The 18668-nt window shown below is 41.2% G+C and overlaps 1 protein-coding gene across 16 annotated transcripts in view; it reads left to right on the forward strand.

Moving 5' to 3' along the window:
• The window catches only part of Elavl2 (ELAV like RNA binding protein 2), a 125193-nt gene that overhangs the window by 3924 nt on the left and 102601 nt on the right, over positions 1 to 18668 (forward strand). For 2 of the 16 annotated variants that reach the window (XM_076934675.1, XM_076934678.1), the window contains exon 1: positions 508 to 642. The exons of 11 other annotated variants lie outside the window; for them this stretch is intronic. The gene's annotated coding sequence lies outside the window, so the exon portion shown is untranslated. Of the gene's footprint in view, positions 1 to 507; positions 643 to 726; positions 1009 to 18668 lie in introns of those variants that run through there. 3 more of the 16 variants (XM_076934679.1, XM_076934677.1, XM_076934673.1) reach the window with 3 other exon arrangements.

Below are 18668 nucleotides of genomic sequence, written 5' to 3' on the forward strand. Positions count from 1 at the left end.
AGGATTTCCTACTTCACATCTGAAGCAGGATACAGCACCTCGCACAGGTACTCAGGGCTTATTTAGCCCTCAGATTCTCTCTAGGGAGATGGAAAAGCGCATCGGGGCTAAGCTTTTAGTTTTCCGTCGAGGGACAGCACCTTTGGACTTTGGGTGAGGGGGAAAAAAAGAGCCTTTAAATTTTCTTGAAAAACAGGTATTCTGTGTGCATATCTAAACCTACACTTGGCACATATATATGTCCAAAGTGACCCCGGTTTGCGCCCGGGTCACTGATCACTGCCCCAATCCCTCAGTGTGCTTACAAACTTGCCCCGGCCGCCCCGGGAAGCCCAGTGGAGGAGCCCGGCGGGAGCATGTGCCCCTGAGGGTGGCGGAGCTGGGCACACGCGGGCCGGCGGGCGGCGTGGCGAGCTCTCCTGGGCCCCGCCTCCTGGCGCGCTGCCAGGCAAGCCCCGCCTCCCCGCCCTGCTACAAACCGCGGGACCGCGGCGCCCCAGCGTCACTGAGGCAGCAGCCGGCTGGCAGGGCGGGGTTCCGTCGTGTTCCAGTCCGCCTTCCCGCCGCCGCCAGCGTGACTCCTCTGAGCGGTGCTGTCGGCCGGCGGCGCGAGCCGTGGGAGCTGCAGCCGAGCCGCAGCAGGCAAGTGTAGGGGGCGTGGGTGGGGGCGGGGACGGCCGCTCCTCCGCGGGCTACAGCCAGGACTCTGGGGCCCCCGGACTCGGTGTCCGCCGCAGCGCTAGGTAGCGTCCGGCTTGCCTCCACCCGAGCCCTGGCCGGGCAGGCGACAACGCCACTGGCGACAGTGGAGGTAGTGCCCGCGAAGTTCCTGCAGGAGACCGGGCACCCGGCACCGCCCCTCCTGTGGGCACGGGTCGGCGGGGGGCGGCGGGAACCGAGTGGGCCTGGGAGCGGAGCGGGGCCGGTGGCGCCAGTCGCGTGCACGGGCGTGGACGTACTCTGCACCGCGGCGTGTAGCGCCACCGGGGAAACTGCGCCCAGACGCAGGTGAGTGCATTGGAGGGGGCGTGGGGGAGGGGGCTTCCCGCCCCAGCGCCGGCTTCCTGTGGAGCCTTCGGCCGCCTTGTGGGAGGACACGCAGCTGCTCTTCGTGCTGGAGCGCGGCGGTGGTGTCTGGCGGGTGCCCACCTGGGACGGCGCCTGGAGACTTGGAGAGGCCACGCGGTGTGCCGGGGTAGCGTGAGGCCGTGGGCGCTCGGGGCGGGAGCCGCGGTGATCCCTTTTGCGTGGTAGGCGCAGCCGCGCGAGGTTGCCGCCGGTGGCGGTCGCATCCCGGGTCTGCCTGCGCGCTAGTGGCGCGAAGCGCGGATGCTCTGCTTCGCAGGCTTCGGGTTCAGCTAGCTCGCCTGGTTTAGGTAGCTCACTGTGGTACTGCTGTATTCACTCATACATTTACCTGGCCAAAATCTCTGAGGCCTTGGTGCAAGACTGGTGAGCACACTAGGGAGACTGAAGGAGCCAGGCTGACCAACCTAACGGGATTTATCCAGCAGGTGCAGAGGTGACAATGACCAGCAGTCATCCCATGGAAAAGCTTATCCAGTTATACAGGGCCTGAGCGCAAACACGGTACCTCTAGGTGTGAGCTAAGCCTGAAGTTTTACCTGTCCAGACCGTCATTTAAAATTATGTGCATATTTAATATGCCATCTCTACGATGAAAACTTCCATCATCTATCTTCTCTTTATGTTTTCTGAAATTGTGGGAAAGGAGGAATTGCTACCAGTTATGTGCTTTCTTTTTATTCATTTCCTCAAAGAGCGGAGCTTAGCAGTGTCTAGATATAATACCTTTTGAAAGGACGAAAGAGCTTTATAAAAGAGTTTTTCCATCTTACCCTTAACCTTAATAATTCTGTTTTCACAAAAACGTAGCCCAGTGTCAAAACTTAACGTTAAAAAGTCCACTGACTTGAGTGCCAGTTGGGTATTTTCCCCATTCCCCTAAATGAAATCTTTCTGAAATACTTTTTAGTTGTGTTAGAAGGTAGCTTTCCCTAGAACCTTTTGTCCAGATTTCTCAAGTTTCATATTTTATGCTAGGTGATGATCTTTTGGTGGAAGCTGACGTGGAGTCTCCATTTTGGTGTGCAGGAGTAAAAGCTCTCCAGCATCTGTATCTTCTTTCTCATCTGGCATTCTGGGTATGCAAATAGAGACAGGTTGCTGGATGGCTCCGAGAAATCTTGTCTTTATTTTCCAGCTATCGGGGAGGTCGGCAAGTCCATAAAGAAACATATTATCACCATCCCCCTCAACCCTTTTTTGTGTTCCTGGTATTTAAACGGGCGCTTTGTTACCTGTTTGGCTGACTGTGTTGTTACAAGGCATGAGGGATTTTTGTTTGTTTGTTTTTTTTCCTTTAAAGAGTGATTCCTAGGTGTTTAAGTCTTTAGTTCGCAGCCAGGTCTGTACGTGTTTCCTCCACCTTGTAGTGCATGGTGTTGGGGATTAAGCCGGACCACACTGTTCCAACTGCTGACAGTACTCCAGTATTGACTCCTGGTCAGTATCTGCCAGCCCATCCTGTTTACCTGGTCACTGCGGAACCTGTTTGACTTACTGAGATATGCTAGTCATTGGAAGTCTGAATTGGTTTTGAGTTCCTGTTAGTTGTTTATAGGTCCCCCCCACCCCCAAAGAAACAAAGTTCAGTCTCTGTTTTTGTGATTTTAATTAAGACTCCATGCATAGTAGGTTAAGGGAGAATTGTAGCTTCTGGCCGGAAGGCACAATTCCTCCTCTATTCCCTGCTATAGTCTCCATTCTTTGCATGGACAGGTGGTTTTGGCAGAACCGTACAAACTATCCTCAGCTATTGGTGCTTTTCTTTTTAACATAATAATTTTTTTCTTTCCCATTTTCTCTTCTAGAAGCAAGTCCCAAGTTTTCTTAAAGGACACAGCAGAGCCGTCCAGAATACTCTGACTGCTAAGTTATAATCAAGTGTTTCTCTTGTCTTGAAAAAAATTTTTTTTAAAATCAGTGGTGTTTTTCTGGCATTATTAATATGGTATAAGAGCACCAGCAGCACAGTGGCGATTGTCCCTTAGGCTTTTTTTGTTTTTCTTGCCTCTGTAAAGGACCGTATACTCTGAAGTACACTGGTCGTCTTTGTTTGTTTGTCTGACTGATAGGGTCGTTTCCTTTGCTCTCATTTGAAGTCTTAAGTCTATCACATTGTCACATTCTCATGAGCACCTTTATCTCCCATGATCTTTACATGGAGTGGGGGAGGGAGGGAGGAAAGGATGCTGGAGAGCTCTTGGCCTTTAAGTGAGGTGGGGTGCCTCTGTATAGGCAGGGTTACCTTGGGCCTGACTGTTTGACTACACTGTTCCTCCTCAGTTCTTCCTGTTGCCTTGGATCTTCGCTGGACACAGCGCATTGCACATTTCTGATGGTTTCGTTTATAATTTATCATGGTGCTTTCTCAGAGTCAGAGCGGCTTCCTGTACTCTGGGATCTGAACAGTTTGTGACTTTCCCTATTTGCCTCATGTATTTTGAAATTAAGAACTTTTGAACAGAGGGACTCTGTTTTTATTTTTTGTTGAAACCTACAGATTAGCTTATCCTGGTTAGGAATTTATTTGGTCATTTTGTTGATAACTAATTGCAGGCTTCATGGACTTATTGGGGGCCACACCCTGCTCTGGAAGACACAAAATACATAGAATATTCACTTTTTCGGGCCACTTCTATTTACTGATGATACTCATAGAATCCACATGTAGTTTAATGACAAATCTGCTATTGCATATTCTAATTTTTGAACGACAAGTATGCATTTACTTTCTTTAAGATGAGAACTGGCTTATGGCTAGTTGTTTATTATTTTTAGATTTTAAGCAATACATATTGGCACAGAAATGAGAAGCTATGTAAGCTTGAAAAACAATGCTTTAAGGATTTTGCCTAAGAAAAAGTATGTTTTAAATGTAAGCTTAAATAACAACTTTCATAATCAGTACAAATTATATATTATAAAATCCCAACTCTTGACTACTGTTTAGAAAAAATTTTAGTAAGAAATTAACTTGATATTTAGCTTGGTCATGTACTTCGTAACTTTCACTGTAGTAAGGTCACTAAGAAAATTTCTCATTTCAACAGAAAATTCTGTGTGTCTCTGAGCCTATAAGGTAAAACCGAAGGCAATTCTTGTGTGGCAGCACTATCCTAGATGTATTTTCAACCCACCCCACATACTGATCCTGCATTTCTGGACATTGGTGTTTATACAAATAATCTGCTTTGACAGGGTGCTATTTTCTGAAACTGTGCGGGAGGCTGGGAATGCGTCATTTTTACTGGTGCTCTTAACTCTGTGTTTCCCTTTTGTCTGTTGCTGAATAGTTTGTGCAAAGACAGTTTTCCTGGTAAGGTATCTTCATATCTAAAGGATAAGGGTTTTGGGAAGGAATGTGACGTGGGAAGCAGTAAAGAATGTCATATGCGTAAGTGTCATGGTGTTAAAACAAAATCAGTTTATAATCTCTTTAACAATGCATTAACTGTGGTATTTAGTCTTTTTTTTTTTAAATGTAAAGTTTACTATTACACATCTATATTGTTAATTTTATAGTGTCTCTTTCTGATTGGAGGTTAATAGCCAATTTGATGACAGGCAGCTCCTATTTCTCACTTAAAAATTTTCTTAGTTTAAAAAAAGGACTTTTTCTCAGTAAAAGTATTTGTGTTTAAAGGGTAAATGATTTTTTGTTTGTTTACAAAACACGGAAGGTTTTGTTTAAGTGCCATGTCCAATTTAAGTTTGTAAGTGGAGGTATCTATTTTTTCCTAGTCCAATGTAATCATGGTAGATTAATATATGACTTTTCTCTCTAACTTAAAGAGTTTGTCTCAAAAAATAATTTATAAAATTTGAGAAAGGAAGTTAAAAAAGATAAGTTGTTTTTTTTTTTTTTCTTCCTTTGGGTTGGTTTCTCTGTAGCCCTGGCTGTCTTGGCGCTTGCTCTGTGGATCATGATGGCCTCAAACTCATAGAGATCCACCTGACTCTGCTGGGATTAAAGGTGTGTACCACCACCACTGAGTCTTTTTACATTTTTAAAAATATAATTTTTTAATAGTGTCGAAGAAAGTCTGTTATTAAAAAGAGAAAATTTGTATTCTTATTAACTGTTTTTTTTTTTTTTCTCCACAGTCCTGTTGCTGTGAGAATTTCATTATTTTAACAACTTTAAAGACTGTATTAGTGGAATATCACCAATCTATTTTGTAAACACTAGGAGGGTCATAAACTCTGTTTATTTAGAGTGCTATTTTATTCCATTTTATTTCAGCTTCGTTAGGCCATGGCCAGAGTTACTTTAAATTTTCCTTACACACTATCTTGACTGATTTTACTTAGAGCAAAGGGTGGCAGCTGCTTTGTAATGTTTTGCTTTTTTGTATCTCCTTTTTGTAGAGTGTATAAAATAGCAGTGTCTAATATTTAGGATCTGAACATCTGGGAGCATTTGATCAAGGCTTTTAGGCCCATCTTACTAGAGAAATGCATACAGAGAAAATACCATAGCATTTTTTACCTTCTTGACCTCCATAGCAAAGATGTTGAAATCCGATTATTAAAACTTGGAAAAGGGATTATTTAAAATTTAGAAACTGGAATTGCAGTACTCTGACCAGAGCTGCAACCTCTAGTTGAGGTATCTCCATGGCCCTGTAGCTTTCTTTGAAGAATGGCTCTGAGCTCGGTTGTTTTCCTCTTCCTTTGTTTTAGGGCCCATCCTGGTTTTGTCTGTCCATACATATCACACATGCAAGGCTTCCATCGCTGCCAGCTTTCTGCTGAGTTGCTTTGCCTCAGTCGGCTATTGTCACTTAGGTTCAAATTCTTTATTTAGCAGAGTTAGGTGGAAAATACTAGGCTTGAATGCAGACACTAATTTAAGTGTAGTTGCTTGTCCTGGATCTTTTAAACAACTCCTCCCCCGTCCAACCTCATTGACTTCATCTCAAGGCCCAAGAAGAGCATATTGACAGTGAATTGTGAAAGTGGCAGTAGGCAATCACTCTAAATTAGTTTTCCATACTTCTGGCATTCATTGTGTTGTTTATAAATCCTCTGTAAGTCTCTGTTTTTGGTGCTTGGGGTTGAACATGGTTTCACGTATGTTCAACCCCAAGTTATTACTTGTGACACTCGCTACATCTATAGCCACCACACCACTCATGTTCTTTTCTCACACTCCATGGGAGAAAAGAAAAATCAAAAGCTCCAGTTTGTTTATGCCTTGAATAATTTTCAATATGGGATATAATATAAAAATATATTGCTGATGAGCATGAAAGGAAAGTTTAAAATGTATTTTTCTTGAAAATATATTCCAGGAATATAAATTTTCAAATGTGAATTTCCCATCTTTCAGTGAGAAATTGATTGAACTTTTACATGAAAATGACCGTGGATATTTTCTTGGTTTGAATTTGGCTTGCTTTCTTAGTGGAGAGGGGGCAGGATCTAGTTCCTACATCACAAAGTGGAGTTTTTGGGGTACATTAGGTGTGTTTCTCTCTCCCCTACCAAATGACAAGCCATGGATGGATGCCCTGCCAAGTAAGTTACTGAAACTGCTCACTAGCTTACCTTGTAAAGATGCTTGAGGCTTTTTATCCTTCAGCATCATTTGGATCTATCAGAATTAAAAAAAAAAATTTCTCAAAGCAAATAAGTCACAGTATATTTGAAAATTGGAAAAGGTAGGGAAAAGATTCCTGTAACTGATCACACTTTGTCTTGTCTCCTTTGAACTGTTTTTCAAAATAGAATGTGTGACATTTCTGTTTCACTGGCTGCTTTACTGTGATGGCCTCTGGTGACATGGTGTGGGAGGGTCCAGGGCAGCCAGGACAGAGCAGTCCCAGCTGTGTAATATACACAGTCTATAATTGGCGCATTTGATCCTCCACACGAGGTATGTCTGTGTAAGTTTATTCAGCCCCGCTTTCCCCCACGTGCTGTTTACTGCATGTTGCCTGTTTTTTTTTTTTTTTTTTTTTTTTGCTTAGTATCTGGGTGTTCATTTAGGTCCACATCTGTGAATGACTTGACTGTCTGTCTGTACATGGCATCCATTGTAGTAAAGGAACGTGAATTAGCCACACCTTTTCTGTGCTCGTTGAGCCCTGTGCATTAGCACTTGTTCCTTATTTATAATTCTGAGCCTTGTTCTACTTTTCCTCTGAGCTTCTTAATCTCAGCCAGGGTTAGGTGACACTAATTATTAGATCCCTTATTGTTCTCTTCTTCCGGTACTGTTTCATCCTCTCTGATGGGTATTCTTACATTTCACTCCCTGAATGTCTTCTGTGAAGACATGAATCTTTGCTGTGAGAACGAGAAAGGCATGTGTATGGATGCTTGCTCCACATATGGCTCACAGGCAGTGATGACCTACGGCTATGTAATACTGCCTGAACTCTATTTTTTGTATTTTTGTTTTTTTGAGACAGGGTTTCTATGTGTAGATCTAGCTGTCCTGGAACTCTTGCTCTATAGCCCAGCTGGCCATCATCTCAGGGAATAACCTGCCCCTGCCTCCTGAGTGCTGTGATTAAAGGCCTGTGACACCACCAACCCATTGTTTGTTTTTTTTTTTTTTTTTTAAATAAGGTCTCATGTATCCCAGGCTGCTTTCAGATTTTTCTGGGTAGCCAAGGATGACCTTGAACATCTCGTCCTCATATCTTTACTTCCAGAATGCTGGAATTGTAGTTTATATGATGCTGGGGATCCAGCTTCAGGGGATGTGTGTGCTGGACAGACACTCTGCCTGCTGAATTGCACTCCTAGCCCACAAGAACTGTATATTTAAAAGTTCTTAATCATCTTCTTTGTTACTGTTTGAGTTTAGAAATTTCATGTAAAGACCCATAACCATATTTATTGCCTCATGGAAAATTGAAGGGACCCAGCAACAGAGCACACCGCTGTCCACTCTGCCCTGAAGATTAAGCATGATTTTGTTGAGTTTGGGAACACTACCTGTCCTTTGTAGATGTTTGTAATTGTGACAGACACTATAGCTTCCATTGCCATAGAGATTAGAAAGTTGACTCATATAAAGATTTTGTATTATTTTGAATTATTCTTTTGTGTATGTTTGAAAATAATCTTTGAATTATGTTAGATTCTTTAGAAATCTAGATCTTGCCTCTTTTACGTCATTTAGAGGAATGCTGTTTTAGTCTTTTCTGATAACCTTTGGTTGAAAAGCAGTTTCTCTTTTGGAAGATATGTGTCTCTTTCTCACTGTTTCCTTCTTTCCTCGAGGGCTTTTAGAACTTAGAACCTTCTTGCCTGATGCTTGCCTCTCTCTATTTTTAAAGATATTTTGGGTTCAGCAGAAGATACCTGGTGTTGGGAAAACTAATAGGATGTTACAAGCAGTTTAAAAGAGGTTCCTGGCCTCCTGCTAGTCTCATTGCTGATGGTGTCAGCTTAGAAAAGACATTCTCCTCTCAGATGGCTTCAAAAAGAGCTGATTGGACAGGCTACCAGGTGTGCGGGTTATATGTGTTTCTCTCCCTTCCTCCCCTTATTCTTTTCTGCCTTCGGCCCTGTCTCCCCCTCTTTAGAAACAGCAGGGCACCTTTAGTGAGCTCTCTCCCATGTGTGCAATAGAGCAAGCTGATGCGCCAGCAGAAATAGGAAGAGGCACCACATGTCATGTTTGGACCAATGCTGTAATTTTATTGTACAATAAGGAAGGTGGATATTATTAATCCACTCCTGAGCATAATAGCACCATTTGAATAGCAGAGAGCAACTTTGGTGTGTGTTAATGTCTAGTGCGATGAATGCAGATGAATGCTAAGTAGGTGGGAAATGTCAGTGTAGAGCCTTCCCTTCGGTGACTTTAAGCACTTAGATTTCTAGTTAACTTTTTGTTCAGCCTGGCAAACAGATATGAAGACCTATTCTATCAAGCCAGCATTAATGCAGCTCCTGAGGATGAACAATGCCCACAAAGCCCTGCTCTCCTGGCAGCCACTTGAGCTAGGCCAGTTATAACGATGAATCAGAATGTGTCCCTGTGTTGAACATCTTAGAAAAACTCTTCGGAATAATAGGAGCTTAATGCTGGCAGTTTTAAAAATTGACACAGCCTTCATGGCCCAGCTAATTTTTTGATGTTATTTTGAGTATGAACAAAAGTATAGATTTTAAAGTGACTTTTGCATTAATGCTATTTATTTTTCAATTAGTACATATACACTCTGAGCTTAAGTCTTAATTAGCTATATTCCTTGATGACCTGATTCTGGAGATGAACATGTTTGATCTTTTCTGTAGTGTATAGTTGAGATGCCTGCAGGGTGTCTTGGCCATTAGGTGCTGGTGAAGAGTTGAAAATAGGTTTAATACCCTCCCCCAAACAAAAACAAAAAGCACAGAGGGTGGTTTATCTCTCTAAAGAAGGTTGGGAGTGAGTCTCACTGCAGTAAGTGACTTGGATCCATGGGAGTGGTGGTACTTAGTACTTTTATGCAGTGTATCTGAAGTTTGTGTCTTTGTTTTTATATTGGCAGAAGCCAGGAAGGTTGTGTAATACTTTGCACCCTCACATTACCAAGTCCTTAAATACGTGAGTTTTGCAGGAACTCCTACAACATTCCTTAACTGTCTGTTTAGGTGAATACACAGAAAATGTTAGGTTATATTAACCACATAAGCATCACCTAAGGCCCCAAGAGTTTAAAAACTGATTGAGAAATTGGGAAAAGGGATTTATCTTTGTGTTCTGGGCATCAGTAAGCAGGTCAGATTCTTGCACACTTCTTTGGGGACATAAGTGTGGCCTTTTCCAGTCAGTTGTTGATGTATTTACTGTTTTTGTGCCCCCTTCTTCCACCTTTTCTATGTGTTTTGTTCTTTTGATTCTCTTTTGTGGCATGTGTGACTGTTCCCTGATTTGCCAGGTACCCAGTCATAGGTGAAAAATATTTATGCAAAACCTTCCAAGTCTTAAGTTGTGGCTGCAGAAAGATGCTGAGAATGTCTGATTCTGCTGTTGGCTGAGGGTGAGTCCAAAGCTCAACTTTTCTCCAGTTTTAGTCTCAGTAGTATTATGTATGTACCAGCAACTTTCTTTGGTAAATAAGCTTTTCTTTCCTTTTCCTGTAAAATAAAACTGGCTCTCTTCTCTCCTCACAAAATTATTCTGTTTGTGTATCTGTGTATATGTACATAACACAGCATCTATGGAAATTAGAGGACAACTTTGTGTATCTGTCTCCTCCACTTTTACATGGGTTTCTAGCTGGAATTCTAGTCACTATGCTTGCATCATTGGGTGGCTGGTTCCTTCCTCTCCTCTGATGTTGAGACATCTCACTGGCCCACAGTTTTCTCAAAACTTTCGTAAAGTTTATGTTTCTTTGGTTCTTTTTTAAGGACTTTAGTTTCAAGGTCAACTGCTCATTTGTTTTATGGGGGAGAGATTTGCATTTCCTTGTGTCTTCCTCATGCCCCATCTTCTGGGCAGCTGCTTGAAGCCTTCTCTTGTCATTTCTTGTCCTCCATTCTACAAATGCCCTTTTCATGGTAGCAGCATTTATATATGCATATTTCATTCTGAAAAGTGATTGAACAGCCTGTATGTCGTTCACCTTGATGTGTAGGGAAGGTTTATTTCCTCAGGCTGTTTTCACAGTCATCTGAGTTTGACCTCTGAGACTGTTCTGTGGATAGTAGGGGGACATTGAACTTCACAAACAACACAGTGTTTAGGGTATGAAAACAGTGCAGATACCTGGTTTGGTTTGTCTTTGCTGCTGACCTCTTGGAGCTCAGAGAAGACTCCATCAAATAGTGTGTTGAGAGACGGGTAGCAGATGCCTCGCTGTGTATGCTTGTTGACTTGATGTGTATCCCAGGAAGATAGAGCACCTGGCAGCAGAACACATGGTTGGTATGTCAATCACTGGTACAGTAACAGAAAAAAAAAACAACAAAGAAAAGCAACAACAAAAAAGGATAACATTCTGCAAGCCACAATTAAAAGGTAGTAAGCCATTGAAAGTGGAAGGTTTTTTTGTTTTTGAGTCAAAAAATAACTGGACTGTTTGCTTTTATGCAATGATGACATGGTTGGAGGAGCCTTGTCATTTGCTTCCGTGCGAATCACCTGTGAGAAGAGTGAGGCTCCAAGAAAGCAGTGCAGAAGCAGGGAGGGAAGGTTCTGACTGACTCCCAAATCCAGTGTCTTTCTCTCTGCTTGCCCCAGTGAAGTTCTCACTCCCTCTGGCAGTCCTGCTGGCTCTGATGCCTGAGGCCAGGGCCATCCACAGGCAGCTTTAAAGTCTGGAGAATATTCACTTCTGCTGTGAGCATTTGTGATAAAATGGGTCACCCAGCAGCAGTTGTGCCTTATCATCCTAATTGCTGGCTTCTTCAGCGGTGGGGCCAGCTGTACCAGCTTATGTTTTCTGCAATCTGCAGCACTTCAAAGGAGAATGACCACAACTTGTTCCTTAGGGCCGGGATTCTACCCAGGATTATGTTAGGTCTGAGACTAGGTGACTGCTGGAAAGGATTCCTTTAGCAGCCTGCTCTCGTCCTGGTGCCAGCTGGCAATCTTGACTTGCAGAATTACTTTTTGGAACTGTATGAAGTAAGGATATGGGTTGTTTTCTATAAGTGAGGGAATGAAGACATCATCTGCAGACTTATTTTTGGATGCTGTTAAGATCAAGAAAGAAGATTGAAATACTATATGTTGTATTCTCAATGAGAGTGACATTTGATAACCTGTGTTCCTTGTAGTACATATTCTGGGAGACCTAATCTCTTTAAGCTTGCTACTCTTGTGAAACAAATGTGTTCTAAATTTGGTGGGCTTTTAGAAATATCACTTGTTTTATTTCAAGAAAGAAAAAAAATCAGTTTGTTATGTTCAGTAAGATACAGGATGTCTAAACGTGAACCAAGATGGACAGCCCTAGGGTAGGAGACTCCTTGATTCTCTCCCCTCCAGGAAGGATCAAGGTCAGCTCTGCATTTCTTCAGCTTCCTGGTAGAGAAGTTGGTGCCAGTGTATGGGAAGGAATGCACATTCAACATAATGTGTTTTCACACCTTGGTCTGTGTACAGTGTAGGTTCAGGCTACCTTTGCCAAATTTGTGTAAACTCCTGGTTAAGAATGTAGACAATACAGAGACAGATGATACAGTTTTGGGGAATTATATCAAGAATGTTGTTTCAGTTGCATTTTTATCAGAATTTGATTCACTCTAGGAGAATTTTAGGAAAAATATTACTTTCACTGTAATTAAGCTGTAGCTTTACATCATACTCAAAGCTTAAAAATGTCCATAACTGTGATTTTTATACTTCCTACTCCCCAAAGCTGGGAAGCATTAAGTTCATGTTTAGAACCAAGAAGCAGTAGCTACATGCTGACATGCCTTTTGATTTCCACCTCAGTGTGGATTGTTTTACTTATACAGTATGCATGTTATCTGTGTGTGCTGTGTGAAACTAGTATAAACCAAATTAAATATGGTCATCAGATTCAACAGGGTGCCTCTGGCAAGAAATTGCCTCAATAGGCGGTGTGGGATGGCAGAGTGGAGCAGAGCCAGCAGGTGGGGTCCTGCTCAGGATACTCGACACTGCTCAGCTGTAACTTAGAGCAGGACCCGATGAAGCACAAGTTAAAACAGTTGTTGAAAATTTAAAGCTGGGAAGGGTTTTACATCTTTCTATTTTATAGGACATGGCAGCATTACTTCTTCAGTTCTCTGAATGTATTTTTATTAATTAGCGTAGACTACAACAGATTTTGAAAAAAATATTTCTCTCTCTCTCTCTCTCTTTTTTTTTTTTTTTTGTTGGTTTTTGTTTTTGAGACTTGTCTCTCATTGTGACCCCTGGCTGTCCTGGATTATTTTACTTATATAGATCAGGCTAGCCTTGAACTCACAGAGAGCCTCCTGCCTTTGCATCCAGCCTGCTGTGTTAAAGGAGTGTGCCACTACATCTGGCCTTCCTCTTCTTTAAGGTATTTTAGTTTGTTTTATTTTGGTTGGTATATTTTCCAGCTTTCTGTCACGTTGAAAGAGGACCGTGGAGCAAACAGAAGAAGAGAAACAAATCACCTAAGGGTCTCCCACACTCTCATGTCTAAGGGGCCACTCGTAGGAGCACTTCTGGAAGAAACAGGCCTTTAAGCAGTCAGCCATTCTGTGTGTTCCCCATATTTAGTGTTTGCTACTGGTTTAAAGAAACAAGGCAGATTGATTGGCACTTTATTATATAGCTTGTGAACATTTGAAAATAGCCACTGTGCTTTTTGGGCAACTAAAATTTTTACTGGTAGCTTTTACAACTCCATATTCTAGACAGAACTTAAAACAAAACCCACTTTTCTCTTGGACAAGCAAGATGGCTCAGCTGGTAAAGGCATTTGCTATCAAGTCTGCTGACCTGAATTTGATTGCAAGGGCCCACATGACAGAAGACATGGTCACAAGTTGTCTTCTCACCTCTACATACATGAGTTTGCTTATGCACCCTGTTTTCATACAAAATAAATTTAAACATTCCTTTTAAGACTCTGTTTTTGTGTTTTAAACTTTATGGTTTTCTTGTAGCTTTATGACTTCTAAGATTTTTTTTTTCTTTCTGACTGATCATCAGTTCTTTTGATTGTCGATCCAATTTTGTTTTGCTTTGTAATAGTTTAAAAATGATTTCATTGCTACTTTATACATGCAGGACTTTTGTTTGTTCCCCCTGCAATGTTAATCTGTGTAGTAAACACCTGTATTTGTACTGTGTGCTCTTAATGGTATTAAGTACTGAGGAGGTCGGATCTATGGCAGAACTCAGGTTTTATTGCAAAGGGCATGTATGGGAAAGGTCTGTAATTTATTATTTACAATTATGATTTGTGCTGTGAATGAAAAGAACCTGTGGAACTCCTAACCTGGTAAGTGGTGCTCAGGGAAGGTCATTCATTTGATGATGTTTTTGTTTTGTTTTGTTTTTTCTTCCCTGATAGCTCCTGTTTTCTGGCTGTGCGCAAAGGCAGGCTTTTAGGTACTAGGTTATCAGGTGTGATGGGATCCTGTGAGTTTTATTTTTCTTGGTAAACTGGTAAACGTTGAGGCTCAGATCTAGTCTACAACACCTGGTTTGTATCCACTGTAGACTTTGAAATCTTTAACAGCTGGGATACAGTTTTCATCTTTCCTTTAAAGACAACACAATCAGGCAGCTGTTGCTCTTGTAATGAACTATACAGCGAGTGCCAAGCCTAGCAGTCAGGTTTGTGTTCCTGTACCCTTTCTTCCCTTCACTTATAGCTTTGAAAAGAGACTGTCTGGATCTCATTTTGAAGTAAAATAAATGCTTTTCTTTCTTTCTTTCTTTCTGTCTTAGTTTCTTTCTTTCTTTCTTTCTTTCTTTCTTTCTTTCTTTTGTGACAGGGTCTCACATGTATCTATGGCTGGCCTAGAAATCCCTATGTAGACCAGGTTTGCCCCCCCACCCCCACCCCCAAATTACAAGAAATTGGTGTCCTTCTGCTTCTATAGTGCTAGGGTCAAAAGCATCTGTCACCAAAAGTGGCTCAAAATAGTGCTTCTTAATAATTGCTTGTTCAGGGTATTGAGTCAGGCAGTAACAATATAAGTATGTCTGTTGATATTTTTGCTTAGCTTAAAAGACTTCATCAAATAAGCCAGAGTTTGATTTTGCCATTGATGGAATTGTTAATTTATGAAAAAACTTTTCACAATCCCTCTTTGCCAGATCTTGCTTGGCAAACCACTTTCTTTAAAAATGTGTGTCCCTGTGCGTGCTGCCATAGTGTCTAAGTGTCTAGATGGCCTGGTTTCCTTGATGTCTTCCATCCAGGGGCCATCTTTCTGCCTCCTCTTTCAAGTGTCCCCCGGAGAAATAGCTGTGAAGCCCCCAGGCCTAACACAGAAGCTATCTCTAGTTAATAACTTCTCACAAAGGAAAAATTAGTTTTCTCCAAATGGAGTATCACTAACTATACAAAAGGGCAGGCCCATACCCAGCAGTAAATGGCCAACACACAAGGAACTCAGTGGTATCTTTGGAGGTTTCTGGCTCATAATGCTTTGTCTGGCTTTTCTTCCCCCACCCCTTGTGTATCTTTTGTTTATATATTAAGGTTTTTGATTTTGTTTTTATGGGTTTTCTATATTTGTGAAAGTTTGTGTTTCAGCATCTGTGTTTTTGTACTGTGGCTTGCTCCCCTCCCCCACATTTCATTTTGTTCTAGGTTTTTAAATTTTTTTTCTAAATCTTATTATTATATGCCTGTTTGTATGCTAATGTGAGAAAAAAGAAAGGGTGTGGCTTTGGGTGGGTGGGAAATCGGGAAAGATCTGGGGAGAGAAAACTTTAAACAGTATATATTGTAGATAGAATTTCTTTTGAGACAGGGTCTCACATGTATCCATGGCTGGCCTAGAACTCCCTATGTAGACCAGACTTGCCCCCCTCCCCAAATTACAAGGAATTGGTGTCCTGCTTCTGTAGTGCTGGGATCTATAGTGGGTAAAATCTGTTTTCAGTAATAATAAAAGTAAAATACTGTGTCCCACCCAGCATTCATTTAATGTTAAAAGGAGTATAATAATTGTCTTTAAATCCATTCTTGCAATGGAGAGACTCAGGCAGTATTATTTGCAGGAATCTTGTAAGACACACTTTTCTTCTTACTCTTGAACGTGCATGTATGCATTGGATATTGAATTCAGGACTCATACATATTAAGGACATTCTTCACCGCTCACCTACAGTCCTGTTCATACATTTGCCTTAAAATGACTAGAGTGATGTTTGTTCACTCCGTGAATCTTAAAGGATTCTTATGTATGTTTGTAAGAGCATTTCTGAGCAGTCAGGAATGACAAGCAAGAAAGGAGAACTAGAAAACAAATCCCCATCTGACTTTCTTTATCCATAGAGAGTAGAAGTAAGCAGTACAGAGTGTATAACATGGTAACTTAAAATAGTTTTCTGGTCTGCTTATTATAGTGTTACATTTACCTGAAATGCTTTTAGTTTTCTCAGAGAAGTTAAAATCTGTTTTGTCTTGTCTTGTTTTGTGTTGTTTTAAGTATTACCTGGTTGTTTTTGGAAGGAAATCAAAGCTTTGGATTCCTTTAGTTTATGCTATCTGTAACTGATATAACATGGATATGACATTTTTCTAGTTGGACTTATTTAATCAGTTCCAGGCTTGTTTTCCTTAGGAGTGCAGAAAGAAGCCACTGAAACTGTACACACTAACCTCCACTCTTCTGGAATTCTTAGAGAAGGAAAAGAGGTGCTATTTGTGGCCCGAGTAGACAAGGTGGGAATTGGGGAGCAGGTGAGGACGGAGTATCTGGGGAAGCAGGCTTTAGCTGCCTTGGATGTCTAGATTCTTTTTAATGATGAACTAAATTGATTTGTTAGGCAGGCCCTTCACCTATATTCAAAGTTTTACCATTAATTCTCCTTTGGTACGGAGGATTGAACCTATGCTTTTGCTCATGTTAGACAAGTAGACAAGGGCTCCACCTTTGAACTACATCCTAAGCCTTGGCTCTTTTATCTTTTGAGATAAAGTTTCATCCAGTTGTCTAGGCTGGTTGTGAACTTACTTTTCCCAGGTTAACCTTATACTTAGAGTCTGAATAGAGTCACAGCCCCTGAAATAGCTAGAATTCTGGTTCTGTACCACTGGGCCTTGCTTAGCCTTGTTTCTTGTACCCTGTATTTTTTTTTTTTTTTTTTTGTTAATATAGTAAGTTCTGTTTAATTTATTTTATGTGTATGGGGAATTTGCCTATATGTCTCTGAACCACATGTATGCAGTGCCCATAGAGGTCAGGTAAGGGTAGGTCTGGAATTGGAGTTATAGACTATTGTGAGCTGACATATAGATGCTGTGAATTAAAATTCTTCCTCTGAAAGAACAGCCGAAGCTCTTAATAGCTGAGCCTCTTCCAGCTCCAGTTTCTGTTTCTTAAAGTAATAAATAAATGTTATAAAGTTGCATAAATAAAGGTAAATATGTCATGTAATTTTTTAAACTGGCATATTTGACCTTGTTATTCTGCTTATTATAAAACCAGCTTTATATTACATATATTTGATTAATTACAGTTAATAAAGCCCTTGATATTTAAACTACTGAGCATTTCTATATTTTAAAGGAACATCATTTATTAGCATTCGATAATAATTAAATGCTAGTTTCTGTGTAGGTTAATATTTTAAAGTGACTTTTGTGTTAACAGCACTGTTTGTCTTATCCATCCCTGAGAATGAATAATTAAAGCTTTACTTTCTTCATTTGTAGTCTCCTAGCTAGTGAGTTTTAACAATTTACCTGAGCCACACAGGAAAAGAACTTGTGTAATGGATAAGTACTTTTTAACTTTGCCTTTTACATGAATTGATGACAGTTTATACTGCTTCAAACCATGCTATATTAAAAAAAAAAAAAAAAAACAAAAAAACGACTGCTTCATGGTTGGACTGAAGAGTTTGTGTTTGCCAGGAATACAGAGCAGGCTCCAGGGATGACATCTGGCCATTCATTTTTGTAGCTCTGTGACTGTTAGGATAATCATTCAGTAGCCCTGTGAGCATCCTTTGCTGTTAGAAGAAGGGCCACTTTCTGAACAGCACTGAGTCTGTGTGAAAGTAGGCAGGAGCAGAGGTAGGTGGTCACCAGGCTCTCTCATGGTATACATCTTGGTACACATGTGTGTACATGTGTGCACATACAGTCCACACAGCAACAGCTCTACTTGGTATGTTGTATGACTACCCTGTCATAGAACAGTGGGTTCTAAAGCACCTCATTTTTAAAGCTGTAGTATGTTACATGGGCAGCCATTTCTCTGATGGCTCTGGTGTGTTGGCAGTTTATCAGCAGCAGGGTTGTGATCCTGTCACTTCTTGTTAATGAAGGCTTTTATTTAGCTTAGCAAATCATATCTCCTGTTAACATCCACGCTTGCAAGCTGTAAACTTGAAAGAGATGTTTGTGACTTTCTATTAATTAGTAGTCACCAGGGTGTTTTGGCCCTTGCTTGTAGTAATTTAGCTGTATTTCTTCTGTTTATATGTGGTTTGTCTTAAACCAGGAAGTCCCTGAATGCCTATAAATCTTTATTTTTAAATTTTTTAAAAAAGCTTTCCAATTAGGTGGTCATCTTCTGTCTCAGTGTTACTTTCATTTTAGACTTCCAAGTGGGAACCTTTTCATTTTAACTGAGCCTTGACTCAGTGCAGCAGCTCAACTTTCTGAGTGTTTGTTTATTCCTGGCCTGGGCATCCCAGAAGTACTCATTCTCTCATCATAGTTAAAGGACATTAATTACTTCAGCAAGTTCAAGGACGTGGGAGCATATCACACAGGCCGAAGGGTCCGTATCCACAGTGTTGAGTAGCATTCACTTTTCAGTCAGTGCTGAGTATCTTATGTTGCCTAGTGTCTTAGAAATAATGATGGAGACTTCAGATAAGTAGCTAATTTACTGACTTTCTTTCAGTCCCCCAGAGCTCTCTTCCCTTGGTATTCCTGCATGCCAACTTCTTTCAAAATGTGGGCTGATGCTCCAGAGGGATTGGTTATTGG

This window comes from Arvicanthis niloticus, chromosome 5, assembly GCF_011762505.2.
Source record: "Arvicanthis niloticus isolate mArvNil1 chromosome 5, mArvNil1.pat.X, whole genome shotgun sequence".
Classification (NCBI taxonomy): Eukaryota; Metazoa; Chordata; class Mammalia; order Rodentia; family Muridae; genus Arvicanthis; species Arvicanthis niloticus.